Here is a 22,390-nt window from a genome sequence, read left to right as displayed (position 1 = left end):
GGATGAGGTGGGGGGGTGATGGGGCAGAGGTGAGTTGGGGTTAGTAATTTGCCCTGTGGTTTTAAGAGGCAGGAAATAGCTACCTCAAGAGGGCCTCTGAAAAAGTGTCGGGGAGGGGGAACCATGTAACAATGCTAGTATAACGGTACGAGGGAGAGAGAGTCAATCAGAGTGTAGTGAGGGACTCCGTTGGCTGCCCCTGACCACTGTATTCTCCGGGGAGCATGTTTTGTTTTCCATTAAGAATGGAGTTATTGTTTGTGCAGAGGCACCCGCGGCAGCAGCCCCCACCCGCTTGCCTGTGTGAGCTGTGTGTGTGGTCGTGCATGAATGTGTGTGTGTGTGTGTGTGTATATTCCTGTGTGTGTTTACGTGCCTATGTGTGTGTGTTTGTGAAAAGGTAGACTGATATATGGCGCGCTCTAATGGGGCGCTTCATGTTATTCACATCTTGCAGAGGCCCCGGACCAGAGATCCATTTGTTTGACTCAAGTAGCACTTTAATTGACTAGGCCTCCCATCTCGATAGAGATAATCACCAAAAATGTCAGGCCTAACCATCTGCCGGGCCACTGCCATGAGAGAAGCGATGGGGGAATAGGGTCGGACGGACATGGATCTTTATAAAAGTGAAAGGCAAGCCATCTAGTCAGGCTGATTGATTTGCAGATCGCTCAGTATTAGCCCGAAACACTATCTATCCATGATGTGGAATTACTAGACGTGATCTCGATTGAGTGTTCTATTCATCTGACGTCTCTGTGACGTTTTTTAGCAACGCATGGGGAGACATGTAATGAATGGTTAAAGTGAGTATGTTCATTTTCCTATGAAATGTCCCTGTGCCTCATAGAGTTTCTAAAGCTTTGTCTGTTAGTGGGTCAACCGTGCAGCATGTTAGCATAACATATATTTTTTTAATACATAGAGAGATAGCTACGTAAATATTATAGCAATGGCTTATTCTTTATATGTAAATATTTACTTACAACGTATACAACAGCAACAGGCATAAAAACCACAAATCTCGCTCGGCTACTTACACATTTGTGACCGACCGGCTCAATTCAGTCTTATGTAGCAAAATTTGAAATGTTTTTTTTTTTTTACATTGGATAAAAGTAGAGACTCAGAGCTATAAAATGGTATATCATACACTACCCTTGAGGAACAATGGGAAAGTAATTCTGCTTTGAAAGTTGATAAACTTGGAACCCCACTTTTGAGAAAATGGCCCTTGAATTATTGGTACACCTACTGGAGAGCTCTTCTTTGTCTACACCTATTCAGCATCATTCACACCCTCTTTAACTTTAGCCCCACCAATCCCCCAAAGATTGAAAGACTAAAGGCTGGTTTATACGACAGGTGGATTTGTAAATTCAATCTGGAGTGCCAGAGTGTGCTCAGATCGTTTTCAGATTGTCCGTTTGTTAATTCAGAGCGTTTCGCTCTCGGAGCGTTCAGAGTGCACACTGGACGCTCTGGCCAATGATTAGGGTTGATCCGAACGTTCTGACCTCACAACGGCAGTCAAGCACCCAAGCAAACTGGCTAACGTTAGCTTACTTACTAGCTACTTCCAGACACAAATGAGAGAACAGCTCACTCAGCGAATGTGACTGTAACTGTGCTGCAGGCAACAATTTAATAAAGTTTTTTTTGCCAACGTTTACTGACACCAGCCATACTCAACGGGTGTTGAGCATTCTTAAATTCGTCAGTTATTCTGCGCTCTGGCACACTCAGACGAAATCGGACTAGATAGCCAGAGCAAATTTACCAGCGACTTCTATCAACAGTTGTCGCAGTGACATCATGAACATTCTATTTAAATGGTTACTTGAATAGTAAGAATAGAGTATTTTGTTTAGACATGTAGCTAGCTCCTTAGCTATCATACTCTAATTCCACTGATTTCAAAACTCGGTCCTCAAGAAAGTGGAGAGGAACTCTTATGCAATTCTACTACGTGATGTCTTTCAAAAAAGCCACGTTAGAAAGGATTACCTACACATACTGACCAGCTCATGTTATAGACAGAAGCGCGCTACATGGCAGAACAATCCAAGTCTCAGGCTATCATGGCTAGCCTTCTGTAGCTCAGTTGGTAGAGCATGGCGCTTGTAACGCCAGGGTAGTGGGTTCGATTCCCGGGACCACCCATACGTAGAATGTATGCACACATGACTGTAAGTCGCTTTGGATAAAAGCGTCTGCTAAATGGCATATTATTAGAGGGAAGGTTCCTGACTTTTTCTGTGGCTAAACCAACTAGGCTCGTAATTTAACAATTTTGTTTGTATTTACAGATGGCATACAAGTTTGTTATTAAGGCACATAAAAGTTTGCATGTTCTAGAAGGTATTTCTGCCAAAAAATGCATTTTGTTTAAAAAAAATGTTTACGTTCAAATGGCTCTCCTGTGAAGTAGTAACCCGCGACATACGCCTAATTTCCTGAAACAGATCATATTTTATTGATGGATCCGGTACAAGTCTTAACACAACATAATGGATGAGTCTATGTAGAAGGACTGACAACTGTGAGCGGGGATTGTTCTCATAAGACCGTTCTACGTCCCATAATGGAGGCCTAAACTTTAGTATTAAGGGCCATTTTGAACAGGCACAGAGCACAGAGAAGTAGCAATGGCCACGTCTCTTAAGAACAATGTGGCCGCCAAAATGGCTGCCTGCCACATGATGCCACATGGTCCAGTCACCCTCATGCCACTCATTCCTCTTTGTAATGGACTCGGTAGGAAAATGTCCATAAATCATCTCTATGACTCACTCATAGTGTGCAGTGTTGATCATTCTACTCCCCATGGCCTCCCTTTCAGTGACTTACTTGCAAATTGTGGAGCTCTTGAGGTGTCAGAAACAAGTGTTTACAGCAAATATGAAAAATGAATTGTTATAGATTTGTTATATTCCTGGATGGGCTGTGATTTGGTCCAACCCACACAAAACATCCCAAAATCAATAAGGTGTGTGTGTGTGTGTGTGTGTGTGTGTGTGTGTGTGTGTGTGTGTGTGTGTGTGTGTGTGTGTGTGTGTGTGTGTGTGTGTGTGTGTGTGTGTGTGTGTGTGTGTGTGTGTGTGTGTGTGTGTGTGTTAGAGCTGGGACGATAAAACAAAAAATATTGACACCAACCATACCGATCACTTATAAGTAGCCTATACTACAGAAATTAAGTTTAAAATGAAATATGATTACTAATATGGGTGTTTGTTAATGGGACAATTGATGGCTACAACCATCCAACTGGTAACAGTAATTTAGGATTATTTAAAAAAAAAGATTCCAGTGTGTGTGTGTGTGTGTGTGTGTGTGTGTGTGTGTGTGTGTGTGTGTGTGTGTGTGTGTGTGTGTGTGTGTGGCTGCACGCTTAGGCTAATTGAAATGTATGAGAGCCCTAGTTAAATGATCTGTGCAGGCAGAGCTCGAGAGTGATTGCAAACATATGGAAGGGTTCCTTAAACAACTGAAACATCTGCACAACGCCTCTCTCTCTCTCTCTCTCTCTCTCTCTCTCTCTCTCTCTCTCTCTCTCTCTCTCTCTCTCTCTCTCTCTCTCTTTCTCTTTCTCTTTCTCTCTCTCTCTCTCTCTCTCTCTCTCTCTCTCTCTCTCTCTCTCTCTCTCTCTCTCTCTCTCTCTCTCTCTCGGTGTGCGGGTTGCATTATGTTTAATAATGTTTTAATGCTCAAACACAATTATTCCATCCATGTCAATGCACACACAAGAGAATATCTTGCCACATATTGAAAGGCAGCTAGCTGTGTGAAAAATAGCTTGCCAAGGAAGGAGAGGGAAAAGAGGATTTAAAAACATATGGCAGACTGGCAGCGCAAGCAAAACGGAACGCAGCATTCAGGGCGCCAGCACGTGAAGTGATGGACTGGGTGTCGTGTATGCGTGTGCATAAGAGACAGAGGTAGACAGAAAAAGAGAGAGCTTGATAGAGCGTGAAAAAGGGAGTGAGGGAGGGAAAGAGAGAGAGCTGAAGGGAGGAAAGAGAGAGAGATGGAGGGAGGGAGGGAGGGAGGGCGAGAAGGCAGAGAAAACTCATAGTTCGGCAGGTGCTGTTCCAATTCATAGTTGGGTATTTTGGGATATTTTAGGCAGGGCCCGATCTAAATTATTGAGGACCTCGGGCATGTCTGGAATTGTATGTGGTTGTGTGTGAATGTGTGTCAGGGAAGAGTGCACGTGTATGTTTGTGGTTGTGGGAGTGCTAATGTATCACGGGGGTTGGCGTACGTTTGACTGTATTAAAATACAATGAACGATATGAGCTCAATGTTCTCGGGAAATGCTATCTCTCTCTCTCTCTCTACCCCCCCCTCTCTCCCTCCTTCTTTCTCTCTCTCTCTCTCTCTCTCTCTCTCTTTAAAAAGCTATTGACACGTTGCTTAGTGATGACTGGGGGAGTTATGTAGCTCATATTGTCTGAAATGAGTCACCGTGGTGTTTCTAACCACAGTGACAGGTAGACACAGAGGCTCACTCAATTCAAATTGCTCCATTTAATTGGTGATCTCTGTTGGGTAAGTGTGCAGGTAAGTGTACTATTTAGAAAAATACTGTCTGTGGCGGCTACACAGTCTATTATTGGCATACTTACTCTCTCCCCAAGGTGTAGCGTAGCTTCATTCAAATTCTCCTCATGCAGGCTGCACACCCTTGGCATAATCCAGGAGTCGGACTCATCATTAGAGACAGGGAAGTATGAATTGGGCTTCGCAAGTACACCTTCTGATTTAGTTAGTGTCTGTTGACGCGGGAGACCATAGTCCAGATTGGGCGGCGTAATGGGACGCTGTCACTTTTTGATGGCTTACTCGCTATCCTCTGTGTTACATGCAGTACTGGGGAGCTTACTACTGATTCACTTGGAATGGTTATTTTAATAATTATAATGATGTCCAAATTGACCTGACATTGAAGAATAAGGAAAGAAGAGGTTCCGGAACAGTACTGTTCATTGTTTGCAGTTCAATAATTTGACATCACATATTTTCTATGACGAGGTCTTCTTATAATAGGATAAACAAGCCTTAACTACAGTATGACTGAACTACCGCTGTCACGCTGGGCTCCAGAGTGGCGCAGGCGACTAAGATACTGCATTTCAGTACAAGAGGTGTCACTGCAGTACCTGGTTCGAAACCAGGCTGCATCACACCCGGCTGTGATTGGGAGTCCCACAGTGCGGCGCACAATTGGCCCAGCGTCGTCTGGGTTTTGCCTGTGGGTAGGCTGTCATTGTAAATAAGAATTTGTTCTTAACTGACTTGCCTAGTTAAATAAAAAAAATAAAAAGTCTGTCAAATTCAAACTGTTGAAAGTTTCGTCTTGTCACCTCAGTATCCCCTTGTTAGGCGGTTTAGGCTCATAATGTGACAACAATGCTGTTACCTTACAAGCATAGCTGGAGGCAGCGAAAGTTACTGCTTCTGTTCACAAATACAAATACAGATTTTCTGTGTAAAGAATTTGTCTCTTTATTCAGTTTCCAAAATACATTTTGAAACCGTAAATATGTATATTTTCTTGACAAAGCGACATGTCTAATTCTGGTAAATTCTGGTCAAAGTTTATCACTGTCACCTGAAGGATAAGCTATTCTGACAGGAAGGCTGAGCCTGTATGAAGTATGGGCTATATTATTTTGGTTTGACATTGAAAAGGTTAAACCACTGACTTTCCAAAAGGAAAGGTAGTTTGGGAACATGTTTTGCTCTCAGTTTAGTTTCCATCACGAATGTTCTTCTGCACCAGAAACTCAATAGACACAAAACATCCCTCACGTCATTAAACAATGATAAAGCTTTTGAATAAATGATTACACAAGCTTCATTTTGTCAGGTATGTCCTGCGAGTGAGTTGCATGCCTGTACCCCGACAAGACTTTTCCACAATTTGTGACGGACATCCTCATGGAATGTTGTGGAAGTCAACACACGGAACACATGGATAAAGTGTTACTGCAGAACGCCTTCAATATATGAATCAACTGTTATCAATGTATTGATGCAGACAACCTCCACTGCTCCTGTAGTCACGGGTTGGTCAGAGCAAATGAACTGTGTTTCCACCGGGGTGTTTCTATACGGATTACTTTTGAGTTCTCAATGTCTTTCATACTCTGCATAGAAAGGCCTGCTTGTCGGGTGTCGTTTTACACGATCATTCTGATTCCCGTCACAAAAGTGTACCGCGCTCTGTGTGTATACCTATTGATTAAAACATTAGGCCCACTTGCTTTGAATGGAGCGGCTTATTTTGTGCTCATTTTTTAGAACGGGAACCCTTTTCTGGTTTGGATTATGGATTATTAGTGTGCGCTCACACAACCTGTTTGCAATGTGTGTGTGTGTGTGTGTGTTTGTGTGTGTGTTTGTGTGTGCGTGAATAGTGTTTGTGTATGTGCCTATGTCTGTGTGGGTATTGTGTTTTTGTGCATGGTATGTCTCTGTGTGCGTGTGCACCCGTGACTTGTGTTTGAGCCTGTGTGTCTGCGGACGTGTAATCCATTTGTTTAAATATATTTGACATGTTCATTAAGCCGCTAAGCCACACACCCTCACTTTTTCCCCTCTTGGAAAGCGGCTTTTTGCGCCGTGCATAGGCTGTAATTACCATTCCACAAATGAGGGGGATGGCACCGAAAGCACAGCAAAGAGAGCTGCTTCATGGCTCCCTGCCAGCCTCTTCTTCCTCTATGTCCTCCCTCTCCTTTCTCCTTACAATGACATCACAGCAATCAGGAACCATGGGCCCCGCTATTCAATCATAACACAGAACGTGAAATAAGATGTTTCGGATGAGAGAGAGGTTTAAAAGCAATGAAATTATGATTTTTTTTCTTTTATTTGTATTTTTTTTCTTAGTTCAATTTGAATTAGTCTTCTTTTTTTTCCAGCTCTTACACCATACAGAAACAGTTTCTTCAGGAATACGTAGCAAGACACCGGCGGAAAAATACATCATATACAAAATAATACATCATATGTCACATTTGACTCAAAGGCAGACATTCATGTACAACACCCTCTATATGCCCCTTCATGTAGTGTTGAAAATCTGCAATAGACAAATCAACCCACCAAATCAACCCCCATTTTGTGCTTCTGGAGAAAATCATCTTTAAGTCTGTCGTCATTTCTGTTTGTTGGTGAGGGGATTTAGGGACTGGCTGCACATCCGTCCTTTCTCCTGGCGAGGCTGGCACTGCCAAGTTGACGCAGTGCCCGGCTGTTGGGCTGGTATCCGTGACCATCTTCCTGCGCCAGCACCATGATTACCATGATCTGTGTCGGCAAGAGTATTACACAACCACCTGGAGAGGGAGGAACACCTGGACACTTAGGTCCTGCCCAACCCACAATACCAGGCTTTACAGCCTATATACTATAGTCATATAGCATATAGTAATTACGCATTCTGTAGGCAACTAAAGGGACTTATAGGCAATACTATAAATTACAGGCTTTTCTCACTATCCAGCCTTAGTGCATGGACAAATTATGCGTAGTTTAGGGAGGCATTACGTTCTCTATAGGCAAGACTGTAACATTAGAATTAGAATCATGGAATTTGTTCATGGAATTGACGTTCTGTACAGGGTACATTGTTATGTGAGATGGAGGGGAGTTGGACCGATGCTCTTGTGATGAGGTAGCCCTGTCTGTGTGATAGCAATTTCCTTTAGGCCTAATGGTTAAGACCGAGACCGGGGTTCAGAACCCACCTGTGATCTGGTTACTAAGGACTGAAGTGTACTGGAAGAGCTGAACACGATGTGCTTGGTTATTGCATTAGCCTTGTAAAGGTAAATTGCGTAAATCTGAAAATCAAACATGTAATTAACAACTGGCCCAGGATATTACCTAAGCAGTTCATGTACAATGCCCTTGCTAAATACTAATGCATATATACATGACCAGTATGTAACATGCAGCTGTAATTACTCATGAGAATCAACCTGCTTTCTGGAACATTCAATGATTAATAATGTATGCTGGTTAACTATGTAACAGACGCCCAATGCGTTATTTAGGAGTATTACCATCCGATCCAAACTTAAAATAGATTTCACAATGAATATAACAATTATCTAACCCAACCTACCTAGGAAAACGTACACTAACCTGCAGAGTCGTCCCCTGGGTACGATTTCATCTGGATGTTGGGTTACACTTATCCAGTATATTTTGACAATGGTGCCACGCTGTCAAAACCACCCACACCCACTGTTAGGGTTGTTGTCATCTTTCAACCAGCAACTGTCTCGATCACTGGGAAACCAGTTGAGTAGACTCTGTAACCAATCAATGTCTTGAATTAAACAATTAACTCCTGAGGTGTAACTGAGTCCCGGCAGAGAATGACACCCGGGGGACTACATTTTTTATCTTAAGGGTGGGAATGCTGAAAAGGACTCAGTATTTCACTGCTCGATTGTGTAATTTGGTTCAGTTGGGTGTGCACTTCATGTGAAATATTCTATCTTGGAAAATTTGATGGGAGAATATTGTATTATTGTTATGATGTCTCATGGTCTTCACACATTCATGCTTTCCTATTCAGACGAGTAGAAATGAAAGCGAAATCACTGACCTAAACTAATTCATGGTATGTACCACCAAAATATGAAAAAATTAGCTCAGCGAAAATTGCTGATGGGATCAAGGAATTCAACACCCCCCAAATTTTGAAATCCTTTCTCCCCCCTCCCATTCAATGCACTCTGTAAGCCAACCGTGATCTTTCCCTGAACTGTCATAACTACGGCTCCAGTAAGGTTGCAATTACTGAGCAAGCATGTTCAAAAAACACCTCCGCTCCACAACTTCATATTCAATATCACCCATTAAGCATCTTCTCTGACCCCAGTCCAGACCCACGGTGAAAAAGAAAACCCTGTCTTACTTAATATTATCTATCATAAAGCATGTCTGATGTAGTGAGGAAGGAAATTAGAGAGAGAAGGGGTTGGGAGGGAGGGAGGGAGGGAGGGAGGGAAAGGGGGAGAGAGGAAGAGGGGAGGGAAAAGGAGGGAGAGAGAGATGGATGGATGGATAGGGAGGGAGGGAAATGGGAGGGAAAGGGGGTGAAGGGGGAGGGGAGGGAAAGGGGGAGGGGAGGGAAAGGGAGGGAGAAATGGATGGATGGATGGGGAGAGAGAGGGAGGGAACAGAAGACAGAGAAAGATAGAGATGGAGGGAGAAAGAAAGATGGAGAGGAAAAGAAAGAGAGCAGGAGGCAGAAAGAGAGAGGGAGACAGACAGCTTCTCCCCTCTTCCCACAGCCTGTAATAACTTCATGCATGTTTAAGCAGGCATTAGTTAAATACCCAGAGGAGGACCCTGGCTCACAGGCTCAGAGATGACACAGGAGCACAACACCACACCACACAGTGGATAGAGAGGATGGAGCAACACACACAGACGCAAACACACTGACACACACACACAGATTCATTCATTCATTCATTCATTCATTCTCTCTCTCTCTCTCTCTCTCTCTCTCTCTCTCTCTCTCTCTCTCTCACACACATCTACACACACACACACACACACACACACACACACACACACACACACACACACACACACACACACACACACACACACACACACACACACACACACACACACACACACACACACACACACACACAGATAAACACACACATAAACACACACACACACACACACACACACACACACACACACACACACACACACACACACACACACACACACACACACACACACACACACACACACACACACACACACACACACACACACACACACACACACACACACACACACACACACACAGATGCTCGCTTAAGCTGGAATCCTTAATGGTGAAACTGACCCACCCGCTTGCCTTTTTACAACAACAAAGAAGTTACTGCAAACAACAAACATTGTATTTTCCCCTCGATCACATTGCACGTGCAATAGAAGAGCAAAGTACTGGATGTATTGCAAAAAATAATAATGATCATGCTGCGAGACTCTCCTCAGCTCTTGCAACATGCCATTGCAGAATAGTATACACATTAATCTCTTTCTCACATACACACACACACACACACACACACACACACACACACACACACACACACACACACACACACACACACACACACACACACACACACACACACACACACACACACACACACACACACACACACACACACAGCAGTGAGCACCGAGAATCATCTGCTGTCCTTGGGACAAATGGAGAGGAACACATGGCTTCACTATGATTGAAACCACCTACAAAGGTTTCCACAACGTCTCTCTCCCTCCCTCCCTCCCTCTCTCTTTATCTCTCTCTCTCTCTCTCTCTCTCTCTCTCTCTCTCTCTCTCTCTCTCTCTCCCTCTCCCTCCCTCGTTGTCTCTCTCTCTCCCCCCTTCCTCTCCGTCCTGTGTGCCGGAGTTCTTCAATGCCATCCGGTCTAAGGGCTCCTGCCAAAGAGGTACATCCCCCTGGAAGGCTCACAGTGCTATGGGAAGTCGGGCAGGCAGGGGGAGGTAGGGAGAGAGGGAGGGAGGGAGAGGGGCAGAAGGGTGGAGCACTCCAATGTGGCTGTCACCAGCATATATTTCAGGAGGCGTCTTGTGCTCTCCAGTGCATCATGCCCTCCCACCAAACACGATTCACACAGGCAGGCCACACACCACAAACAGAAGGTGCCTTGATAGATTCCAGGTCAAGTAATCACTGTACATGTACACGCTGTATGTACACACATATGCATGGATACGTACATGCAAACATACAAACCAGAACCAAAACGGAATATATACATGCAAACATACAAACCAGAACCAAAACGGAATATATACATGCAAACAAACACACTGAAACATTCAGGAGCTATCTTAAACTAACAACACACACATGTCACACGCTCAACACTCAAGCCCCGAACACATCCACTCCAGCACGACCTATTTCCCCTTCTCCTCCTCCTCTCTCTGCCTAGCGAGTCATGTTAATGAGATGGTTAACAGATCAAAAGGCACAGAGAGGAATTTTTAATTGCTGGAGAGGTGTTGATTAGTGCCAGGCAGAGAGGCGAGGCAAGGTGCAGTCAGCTTCCATTAAACCATAGCTCTAGGGGCTCTGCTGTGCGTGTGTGTGAGTGTGTGTGTGTGAGTATGTGTGTGCGCGTGCATGTGAGAGAGTGATTTTGGGTGTGAGCCTTAAATGCATGTGAGAAAGTGCATGTGTGAGTGTCTGCATCCTTGTGTGTGTGTTTCCTCTGGGAGAGCATTGTTAATGCATAGAAGGCTCTGAATGGTCAGTCCGACTTCTGCAGCGGAAATACAGAATTTAATGCTTTGTGGCCTCAGCAGAATTCAGAGGATTCATACTTCTTGCGCTTTATAGAGCTGTCATACGCATGCAATAAATTAGTCTGCACTGCACCACTCATAGTGATTCAGAGCTAATATCTATAGCCATCCAGCTAATTACAAGCAAAAAGGCTCCACCGTTTTCCCACCTGCATCTCCATCCCAAGTCTCCCCATCGCCCCCCATCAAATTTGCCTACATTTAGGCTATTGTTTATATGTGACCCACCACCTGGATTCCGTCCTATGTAGCAACATTCGAAACCATGTTTTTTACGTGGGATAAAAGTACAGACGGGGCTACAAAATGGTATATCATACACTACCTTTGAGGAACAATGGGAAAGTAATTCTGCTTTGAAAGTTGATAAACTTGTAACCTCACTTTTGAGAAAAAGACCCTTTTTTTCACCTACTGGAGAGCTCTTCTTTGTCTACACCCATTCAGCATTGTTCACACCCTCTTAAGCTTTAGCCCCACCCATCTCTTTAAGGAGTCACATGTGAGGCCATGTGCTGAACAGAGTGAGTAGTGTAGTAAACAAACAAAGATTTCAAGACTAAAAGTGGTAAAAGTAGTAGCCTACAATAAGGAAAAACTCCAGGTAATAACACACTTCATGTAGTCCTTGGTCTATATCCTAATCTGACTTTGGTGAAGGTCATGTGGATATTCACATTACCATCTCTGGTATACACAAACTATATCAAGTGAAATCAAAATGTATTTGTCACAGTGAAATGGTTACGTGTATATTTGCATAGTAGCAATATCAAAAACAGAAAGTGTCCAGATAACAATATTGTATAATTATTAGATGACACTTACCCAGACACACTTCTCTAAATTGATGGGTCATGTGAAAGTAATACTATAACCATCCTAAGCCACATCTATCTAAGTGGATGGGTCACTATTGTCTAGACATATACACATGTTCATGAAATACTTTAGATGGCCGTAATCACCCCCAGACACACCTGGCTAATTTGATAGTTTATGTAATCAGCTGGAGAAGTGGAATCTTTTGTTTAGACATGTAGCTAGGTAGCTAGCTAAACAATTAACCGGCATAATCCCAACTCATACTACTACAAATACAAACTATTTGTCAAAGCTGTAGTATGAATCTGCAGGTAGCTAAAGCTAACCAACTATAACTAGCAATGCAAATGGATTTACTACACAGATCATAAACGTAGCATTAGCTAGCGAGCTAGCAAGATAACATTCTCCAGCTAACTTGCAATGAAAATAACTTTCTGACAGTGGTTAAGGGCTCTGTACTGCAGCGCCAGCTGTGCCACCAGAGAACCTGGGTTGTCGCCCAGGCTCGTCATAACCGGCCGCGACCAGGAGGTCCATGGGGTGACGCACAATCAGCCCAGCGTCGTCCGGGTTAGGGAGGGCTTGGCCGGTAGGGATGTCCCTGCCTCATCGTGCACCAGCGACTCCTGTGGCGGGCCGGGCACAGTGCACGCTAACCAAGGTTGCCAGGTGCACAGTGTTTCCTCCATCACATTGGTGCGGCTAGCTTCCGGGTTGGATGGGCGCTGTGTTAGCAGTGCGGCTTGGTTGGGTTGAATTTCAACCTTCATCTCTCCCGAGCCCGTACGGGAATTGTAGCGATGAGACAAGATAGTAGCTACTAAAAACAATTGGATACCACGAAATTGAAAAAAAGTATAATATCTGAAAATGTAGCTAGACTTTTACCCATATAAATGGATGAACGTTTTGTTTGTAGCTGCATCTTATTTGGCCAGCGTTGTGTCAAGTCACTCCGGTTCACACGGTGAACATGACGTGAGCAGAAAGTAGCCCATCACAACTTTTTCCCACTGATCTGTCTATAGCGCCTGCTAAATTCAGGGTGGCAATGTTGTTGAGAAAAGTAGGAATTACTTTTGTAGTGCTTGATGGCTAACGTTATATCTTTCAAAAAAGCCATGGAAGAAAGGATTATCAACACATCCTGAGAGCAGCTCACGTTTAAACAGAAGCATGCTACATGGCAGACCAATCCAAACTCATATCTCGGGACGTCCAGGCCATCCATTATCCAGTACATGTTCCAGAAGGCATTTCTGCCCTCCAAAAAACACATTTTGATACAAATAAATAAAAAGGCTTTCAAATGCCTCTCCAGTGGAGTAGTGATGTGCGACATACGCTTAGCTTCCTAAAACGGGTCACATATGTGTATTTGACACTATGTTGAGGTAAAAATCGGAGTAAAATGCTTGTATGGATGTCAACCCCAATATATGTTCATGGCATCGTCATCAATCAACTGCATTACAGTTCAAAAAGTACTTTGACTACCACCACCGATTTCTGTATCCTAGCTGTGCTACCAGCTTATACGAATGGAAGTTAGCATTTAGCAGTCAGTTTTTCTTAACCTGAAATCTTCTAAATGTTCTGCAGTGAAAACAGCCAAATATATCCTTATCGGATTTTAGTAACCACATTGTGGGCTTGTTAAAATACATCAATCATGACGGATTTGACAAATATCCACTTTGTTAGATCAGATTTGTTGAATCAGCAGGAATCCATCATCCTTCTATCCCTCACGGTCTGCATTCCATTGACCTCTGTACCGCATCCATCCCCATTACCCCCACAATCTCTTTCCAGGAGTTCAAACTCATTTTTGTGTCTTTTTGTGTCTTTTTCCCTACACGAGGTATCAGAAAGATGCTTTTTATTTGTGAACTTCTTCTATTAACCTTTTGTCAAAGTTCTCCATGTTTGATGTCAAGGAAGTTGTCAAAGATGTGAGTTTGTGTTTATACAGGATGTACCACCCCCACCTACTATCAACCAGTAATGTCGATGCGGGGCTGTAAGGAGCTGTAAGGAGCCCTCCGCATTATTACAACATTTGGGAGGAGCACAGCATCGCCTCCAGAGCTCAAAATGGCCTCCACAAGGCTCCAGAGGCTCCACAATTGCGTCACTCCCTCCGTATGGACAGCATTTCTGGATCATGCATAAATGGGCTTTTATACTTCAGCCCATATTTCAAACCCTAAAAGCATCAATGCCAATTCAGTGAGTTTATGAAGAGGAGATCAGGTGTAGGAGAAAGTGATTACAGGGCATAACCTCTGGAGCTGATATTGCTTCTACTGAGGCATTACTGTAATGGAGATGACAATGGCTGACGAGTGCAGACACAGGTAGCAAGTACAGTACTGACACACTAGCAGTGATGCTAATTAGTAGCTAGGAAAGTGCTAACATAATAGCAGTGTCGCTAACTAGTAGAAAATACAGTGCTGACACACTAGCAGTGGTGCTAACTAGCAGCAATTACAATGCTGACACACTAGCTATGATGCTAACTAGTAGCTACTACAGTAACACACTAGCAGTGATGCTAACTAGTAGCTGCTACAGTGCTAATTCAATAGCATCAATGCTAACTAGTAGTTATGCAAACAAGAGCTTTGCTACCCGACCCGACCCGAGCCCGATGGACCCCGACATTATATATTAGGTTAGGGCCAGGCAGGGCCGTTTTTTTCCTCAATAACTAGGGTACGGGTAGGGCTCGGATATCACTTAATTGATCATTAACATTTTGAAGCTGAGCCATTTGCTAGTGCTCTGCTGCATAGTACATATCACGGTGTCATAAGTGCTTCAACCTTTGTCCGAATCCACCAAAATAATAATGTTCCTTAAGGTTTGTCGGAGTTTAGAGTGATGAAAACTGTTCTCTGTCTCGTCATTGAGCAGAACAGCAAGCAGAGGTGTTGCAATGGATTCTCACACAAGCAGAGCCATGCACAGAGTGCATGCAGCAGCGCGAGCGGCACAGGGAGCGAGGGTCAGACAGATGAGCTGCTAAATCAATATTAACGGAGGTTATTTCGGTTATTTATTTCGGTTAACGGTTATTTCTGATTTCGGTTTTCAGGCAGGGCCGGGCCTTAAATTTGGCAGAAGCAATCGGGCCTGAACGTCGTGGGCATGGGTAGGGCTTGGGGCTTAAAATGTATGCCCGTGCAGGGCGCTAATGCAAACTACAGTCAATTATAATGAAATAGTAGACAGATGTACAAGATAGTAGACATATAGTAGACAGTGCTTAACTGACAACTGTCTTTGTCCCAGCCATGATCTAGGTTCAATATAGTTACACAAAGATCATCACTTAGACTCCTTGCATCAGCAATGTGGACGAATCTGTTCATTAAAGATCTAATTAAGCACAAGACCTTCTAGTTAGCATTAAAGTAATGCTACACTCTAAGATGCTACTTAACATTCCATCTGCAATCAGTATTTGGCACACACCTCAGCACCCAATGATCTTTCCCTGACTCCCTGACTCTCATTTTGGGCCAACCTTTGGATAAGGTTGAAAAATAAATAAATATCACACAGAGCACCACATCGGTGGCCATTCATTGTGTGTGTCTGTGTGTGTCTAAGGGATACTAGCCTGTGTGTGTGTGTGTGGGTGTGTGTGTGTGTGTGTGTGTGTGTGTGTGTGTGTGTGTGTGTGCGTGCGTGCGTGCGTGCGTGCGTGTGTGTGTGTCTAAGGGCTGCTATGCATGTCCCTCTGTCAGAATTTCCATCTTTTGTTCTAAGAGCTGTTCCCCTGCCTCTCACACACACAGATGGCAGAGGGGTCGAAGCACTTTAATGAATTTTCAAAGGGGCAGCATTGGCAATATTAAAAGGAGCGGCTAACCTTCAGCTCAGTTGACACTGGAGTCAGAGGCATGTCATTGTGCATTCACACACATACGCACACACTTACCAAGAATGACAGACTCTTGAGCAGACAAACAGACAGACACACACACACACATATTTTGTCTGAAAAATTATAACAGAAAAACACAACGGCAACAAAAAACTATTCTAAAAAACTCTCCCTGTTAGAGCAGAGGTGTGGACTCGAGTCACATGACTTGAGACAGGACTTGATATAAAATAAAATAACTTGAGGCTTGACTTGGACCTGGAGCCTCAAGACACGGGACTAGACTTTGTCATGAGACTTGAGACCGATGACTACAGGTTCTGTAAACGTTTTGTCACTCATTTTGTGGCACAGAGTATCTGTGGATTACGCTCCATGCAGCCCGGAGACAGTATCGCACTTGCAAAAGCACACTTGGCCCTCTGATTGGATCAACAAACTATCAATCAACACAGGTCGGGTGAGCTAGCGCAGTGACAAGGTTTAAGGGGGGTTGCGAGTGTGAAACTGAATGGGGAAAGTATATTCTTCATAAATATTTCAATAGGCTACATTTAGCCTACCATTTGTATTTTATATTTATACCTTATACCAAACCCTTGTTTATTCGATCTGGTCACTAACATAGGCCTATGGCACAGCACCACATTCTTGTTTCAAAAACATATCATCTGTGCTTCAGAACCAAAAACTTGGGTGTCTTGACTGTCGACCAATGACCAGTCATTAGCATTGGCGCGCAATGGCGGGTGTACATATTCAGGTTAGTGACCAGTAAGCTTACTTCACAAGGTCACCAGCATTGGAGCATCAAGGAACACTTACTAGCATAGGCCTACTGGTCTTTTAGTATGCCAAAATTGCTTGAAATTGCTTGATTAATTTACTTATTAGGCTTGAGTGGAATTTGTTGTTAAAATGAATTATTGCATAATCAAAATGTGTTGTAGATAAAATTTTGAAAAGGGGTGTCACGTAGACTCAATAAATAGACAAAGATTTGCAGTTGAACAAGTATATATTTGTATGTATTTATTTCTACTTTATTTGAGACTTGACTTGAAAAAACGTGTGACTGAACTTGACTTGACTTATTCTTAGAATTCAGAACTTGGACTTGACTCGAGACTCGACCTGCTCTACTTGGGACTCGACTTGAGACTAGGACCTTGTGACTTTGTTGTGACTCAAATAATAGTGACTTGGCCCCACCTCTGGATTAGAGTGACAGCCAATGAGTGCTCCGCTCCTGGGTCAAAGGCCATTTTTAATGATGAGCGCATATGGCTGCCACCTCACTGGCTAACGAGGGAGCACGGTGTGGTGTAGTGCTTCTGTTCATCCATCTGCCCCATGGTAATGACTCCACCTGGCCTCGGCTGTGCCTCCACACAGGTAGCACAGAAAAACACAAATAAAAAGCAATATGCTTGTTTGAATCCTGCACTACATTGTTTGCTTGTTTGACCTAATTATCTATTGGTTGTGATGAAAAAAGACCTTGGAGTTGATAGGGTTTGGTGGCGTGCTTATAGTGTTTATTACACGTTTATAGGGGTGTTATGACAGTCTGACTGAGTGACAAGGTAATGTATTTCAATATCTAGGCTCATTTGGTGTGTGTGTCTTTTAGAAATAGTATCTGTATAGATAATGTAGGTCATTATGCCACATCTTGTTCAGTAAGGCCTAAGCTTTTTGACCCTTTCCACAATACTTCAAGAAGGCACTTTAGGGTCCTTAAGCATCTGGGCAAGGCCTTGATGGTGCCAACCGCCAACCCATCACACAGATGCCCGCGGGAATGCCCCCTACTGAAACACATCATCTGAACGGGCAGGCCTGCCCGGCGCAGCCAGAGGCGTCAGGGCTCCTTCCTGTCTCTTTCTCTTTGTTTCCTTGAGAAAGAGGCTCTTTATTGTCCTCCTTTTTCCGAACTCTGGGTCATACTTCACTGAGGAGCCAGAGGCCTCTGATATCTCCCTTCTGATACCTGATCAAGCAAGAAAAAGAAAGCTGTATTTTTTGAAAGACCCCAAAGTAGTTTGTATTGCCCTGTACAAGGGAATGCCTACAGAATGACCCCTGGAAGACAAAGCAGACCATGAAGGCTTTTTTTTCGACTTCGGCTTTCATGTTTGTATTTGTTTATGCACCATCTGCTCCAGAAAAGGTGGGAATAGATGTCTCAAACAACAGTACTTTTAATATTCAGGGGATTTGCAGTACTTCAACTCAATTTGATTAGATTACATACATTTGGACAATTATTGAGTTTGTTTTGGGTGGGGTTGCGATAATCAGATCAATGACAATCATGTTCAGTTTGTTGGGTGTAGCTTGACGTTTCTTATAACTCAAGTATCCAGATATAGGCTGTTCAAGGATGTTATAGAACGTTGTTGAACCTGTGCACCTGCAACCCCGAGTCAGCTGCTGAGAGAACTCCACATCTGCTTCAGTGTCCATAAGTATGCATGGCTGATATACTGTCATGCCTCAGTAGCCATTAAACTGGACCAAGATGATCTGACAAACAGCTGATTGAGTTTGAGTTATCTGCTCTTGTGCGTCATGCATTAAATGCTTCACTCTGAAGTCAAAAAGTTGACAAAATGTTCTCAAAAGAGCCAGGCAACTTCCGCTAAACTCTATTGGCTCCATCGTCGGTTTATGTAAATTCTCAAAGCTCAAGTCTGTCTGAGCCCGGACCAGCTGTAGCTTCTAACACTTCCTTAACGTCCCTCATCAGAGAGTGTATACATGGCGTCTGTGAAGGGGGCCCAGATAGTTGCAGTGGCAGCGACGAAAGGAAGGCAGCAGTACAGTAAACCGTTTCTGGCTCTCCTCTTCTCTCTACTCTCTCCGATAGGCATTTTAACAGCAAGCTGGAGCTACGCCAGCAAGCCATTTCAGGCCATTATGTAGAGCTGTAAAAAACAGCTGTTCCCATTCCACTCTGTTGAATAGGTTAAATAGTGACACGGTGGAAACAGCGGCCTTTTCAACATGGTGTAATTGAACAACATGAGGTGCCGGCGGTCGGTGTAGTAGTGGCTTGGCAAGGCTGTCCGTTGTGTTCATTGCGTTTTGTTTCCAATAGCAACCACTCATGCCACAGCAACCCACCCTCTTTTGGAGTGATGAAGCCTGAGTGAGAGAGAATTGGTCCCAACAATTGAACCAAAAGCTTTACCCACTGATGAACTGAAATCAGTCAATGGGTTTAAGAGGAGCACACCGACAGAGGCTAGGTGGAAACGAGTTGGCTATTGTCACTCTCACGTGGCTATTGAATGAGCTCATGTCCAGTGAGGTTAACACAGATTTAAGTGGAAAAACACCAACACATTATACCTCAGTCCCAAACCCTGCCTGTGATGTGACCAGTTACAAAACACTGTGTGTCCCCACTTGTAATACTCACCGGATTGACCGCCACATACATCTCTAAATCCCTGTTGTCAACAGAGAAACGGCAACATAGGGATATAGTTCTCGGATTTCCTGCCATGTCAAAAGTTTCCATATCTTATAGAGATTCCACACAGCATAACTAAGACTCCGAAAGCAGCTTATCTGCTTGAAACAGGGGGAAAAGTATCATCCTGTCTTTGTTTTTCCTTATTCACATTGTGGGTTTAAGGAGACTCACAAGAGCCTCTGTCATCCTCATGCATTTCTTTTCACCAATCCCCCACTGGCCTAATCCACTTAGAGTTGGCCTGTGCTAGCTTTACTCAAGTTTATTGGTGTGGTCATATATTTCTGATCAATGCATCTCAATTCATTGCAAGAACAAAACTCACTATTAAAACCCAAAATGTGTTTGATGGAGAGAAAGTGTTGATATATATTTTTTTAAATAAATGATTGCGAAACTGCCTTTCATGTCTGTTTGGTAACTTAGTAATTGTACGTGACATTACTGCCCCAAAATCTGGGTTGTAGTTGCTTATCTTGTTTTCTGTCATTCTCGAACACTACAAAGTTAAGTTGTACAACATTTCAAAGGGCACTATTGATCTGTTACTGTATGTGTTGCACAAAACTCCCAATACAGCCCGTTATCTTTCCCCCATTGTCGCTGACTGTCTCTCTTTCTCCCAATACAGCCCGTTATCTTTCCCCCATTGTCGCTGACTGTCTCTCTTTCTCCCAATACAGCCCGTTATCTTTCCCCCATTGTCTCTGACTGTCTCTCTTTCTCCCAATACAGCCCGTTATCTTCCCCCCATTGTCTCTGACTGTCTCTCTTTCTCCCAATACAGCCCGTTATTTTCCCCCCATTGTCTCTGACTGTCTCTTTCTCCCAATACAGCCCGTTATCTTTCCCCCATTGTCTCTGACTGTCTCTCTTTCTCCCAATACAGCCCGTTATCTTTCCCCATTGTCTCTGACTGTCTCTCTGTCTCCCAATACAGCCCGTTATCTTCCCCCATTGTCGCTGACTGTCTCTCTTTCTCCCAATACAGCCCGTTATCTTTCCCCATTGTCTCTGACTGTCTCTCTTTCTCCCAATACAGCCCGTTATCTTTCCCCCATTGTCGCTGACTGTCTCTCTTTCTCCCAATACAGCCCGTTATCTTTCCCCCATTGTCTCTGACTGTCTCTCTTTCTCCCAATACAGCCCGTTATCTTCCCCCCATTGTCTCTGACTGTCTCTCTTTCTCCCAATACAGCCCGTTATCTTTCCCCCATTGTCTCTGACTGTCTCTCTTTATCCCAATACAGCCCGTTATCTTTCCCCCAGTGTCTCTGACTGTCTCTCTTTCTCCCAATACAGCCCGTAATCTTTCCCCCAGTGTCTCTGACTGTCTCTCTTTCTCCCAATACAGCCCGTTATCTTCCCCCCATTGTCTCTGACTGTCTCTCTTTCTCCCAATACAGCCCGTAATCTTTCCCCCAGTCTCTGACTGTCTCTCTTTCTCCCAATACAGCCCATTATCTTCCCCCCATTGTCTCTGACTGTCTCTCTGTCTCCCAATACAGCCCATTATCTTCCCCCCATTGTCTCTGACTGTCTCTCTTTCTCCCAATACAGCCCGTTATCTTCCCCCATTGTCTCTGACTGTCTCTCTTTCTCCCAATACAGCCCGTTATCTTCCCCCCATTGTCTCTGACTGTCTCTCTTTCTCCCAATACAGCCTGTTATCTTTCCCCCATTGTATCTGACTGTCTCTTAGGAAGTGTCTCTCTTTCTCTCCCAATGCAGACATCCATGTCATTAAAACCTCAGGGGTTTCTTTTAGCTCTTGAAATCTGACATCACCCCCGCCCTCCCATCCTCCCACGTGCCCAATTTGACCGAACGTGGTCCCTGAAGGTCTCCAGCCACGGTCCCTTGTTTAGCAACAAAAGCAACTGACAGTGTCAGTGTGTTTTTGAAGTAAACAGTATATTAATGAATACCTAAGCACAAGGAGTTTGAGTCCTAATTTCCCCCCTTAGCCTAAAAATAAGCCATTCCTCTGTGACTAGGCCAACTTGGCATTGTATTCACGTTCTCCCAGCACAGTTGATCCCTGGAGATTGTATACACCAAAATGCAAATAGATGCGAGGAGAAAAACATAATCTGTGATAAATCAAATTACTTGAAAATGATGCTTAGCAATACAGTATGTCTCTGTGAGCTCTCCAAGCAATGCTTACCCGCGGAACAGCTTCTGAATGAACGTTCCGTGTGAGCTGAAGAAGTCGTCAGCTCCCTCTCCGTGTCTTTGTTTTATTGTAACATTTACAACCAAAGCAAATCTGTTCTTGGGAGCAGTAAACCCGTAGAGGGAACAGTTTCTGATGTAAATATAGTGAGGTAATGGAAATGTATTTCTCAGATTTGTCAGGGAGGGTTGTCGAGGCGAGCACCTGCTCGCGTAACTCCCCTCATCATAAATCTTAGCCAAAATGAATGTCAGGGAAAACAGCAATGAAACTGAAGATGTGGCTAAATCCGACTATTTTATCTTGCTGGGCTTCTGTGGTGGGAAGACCTTAAGGCCTTCATAAAGCAGACTAAGAGACAGAGATGCCGTCGTATTATAACTCCGGCGCCCCAGACATCAGCTGTCGAAATAACAAGCGCTGGGTTATATAAGGAAAGGTCGTAGCACAAAGGGTTAGAGATATCTGAGGCCTTCTAAATTACTTCAAAGACATACCAGTGGAAGAAGGTGGTGTGTGTGCGTGCGTGTGTGTGCGTGTGCGCAATGGTGTTGAGGTGAACACTTGGTCGTAATGGATGACTGCTGCCCACTTTTGTCTTTATTA

The 22,390-nt window shown here is 43.9% G+C and overlaps 1 protein-coding gene across 17 annotated transcripts in view; it reads left to right on the top strand.

Moving 5' to 3' along the window:
• The window catches only part of LOC118368770 (receptor-type tyrosine-protein phosphatase delta-like), a 597,123-nt gene that overhangs the window by 143,156 nt on the left and 431,577 nt on the right, over positions 1–22,390 (top strand). The gene's annotated exons all lie outside the window — the stretch shown is intronic.

The sequence above is a fragment of the Oncorhynchus keta genome, chromosome 35 (assembly GCF_023373465.1).
Source record: "Oncorhynchus keta strain PuntledgeMale-10-30-2019 chromosome 35, Oket_V2, whole genome shotgun sequence".
NCBI lineage: Eukaryota > Metazoa > Chordata > Actinopteri > Salmoniformes > Salmonidae > Oncorhynchus > Oncorhynchus keta.
The sequence above is the reverse complement of the archived record's forward strand: the minus strand, read 5'-3'. Positions and strand labels throughout refer to the sequence as shown.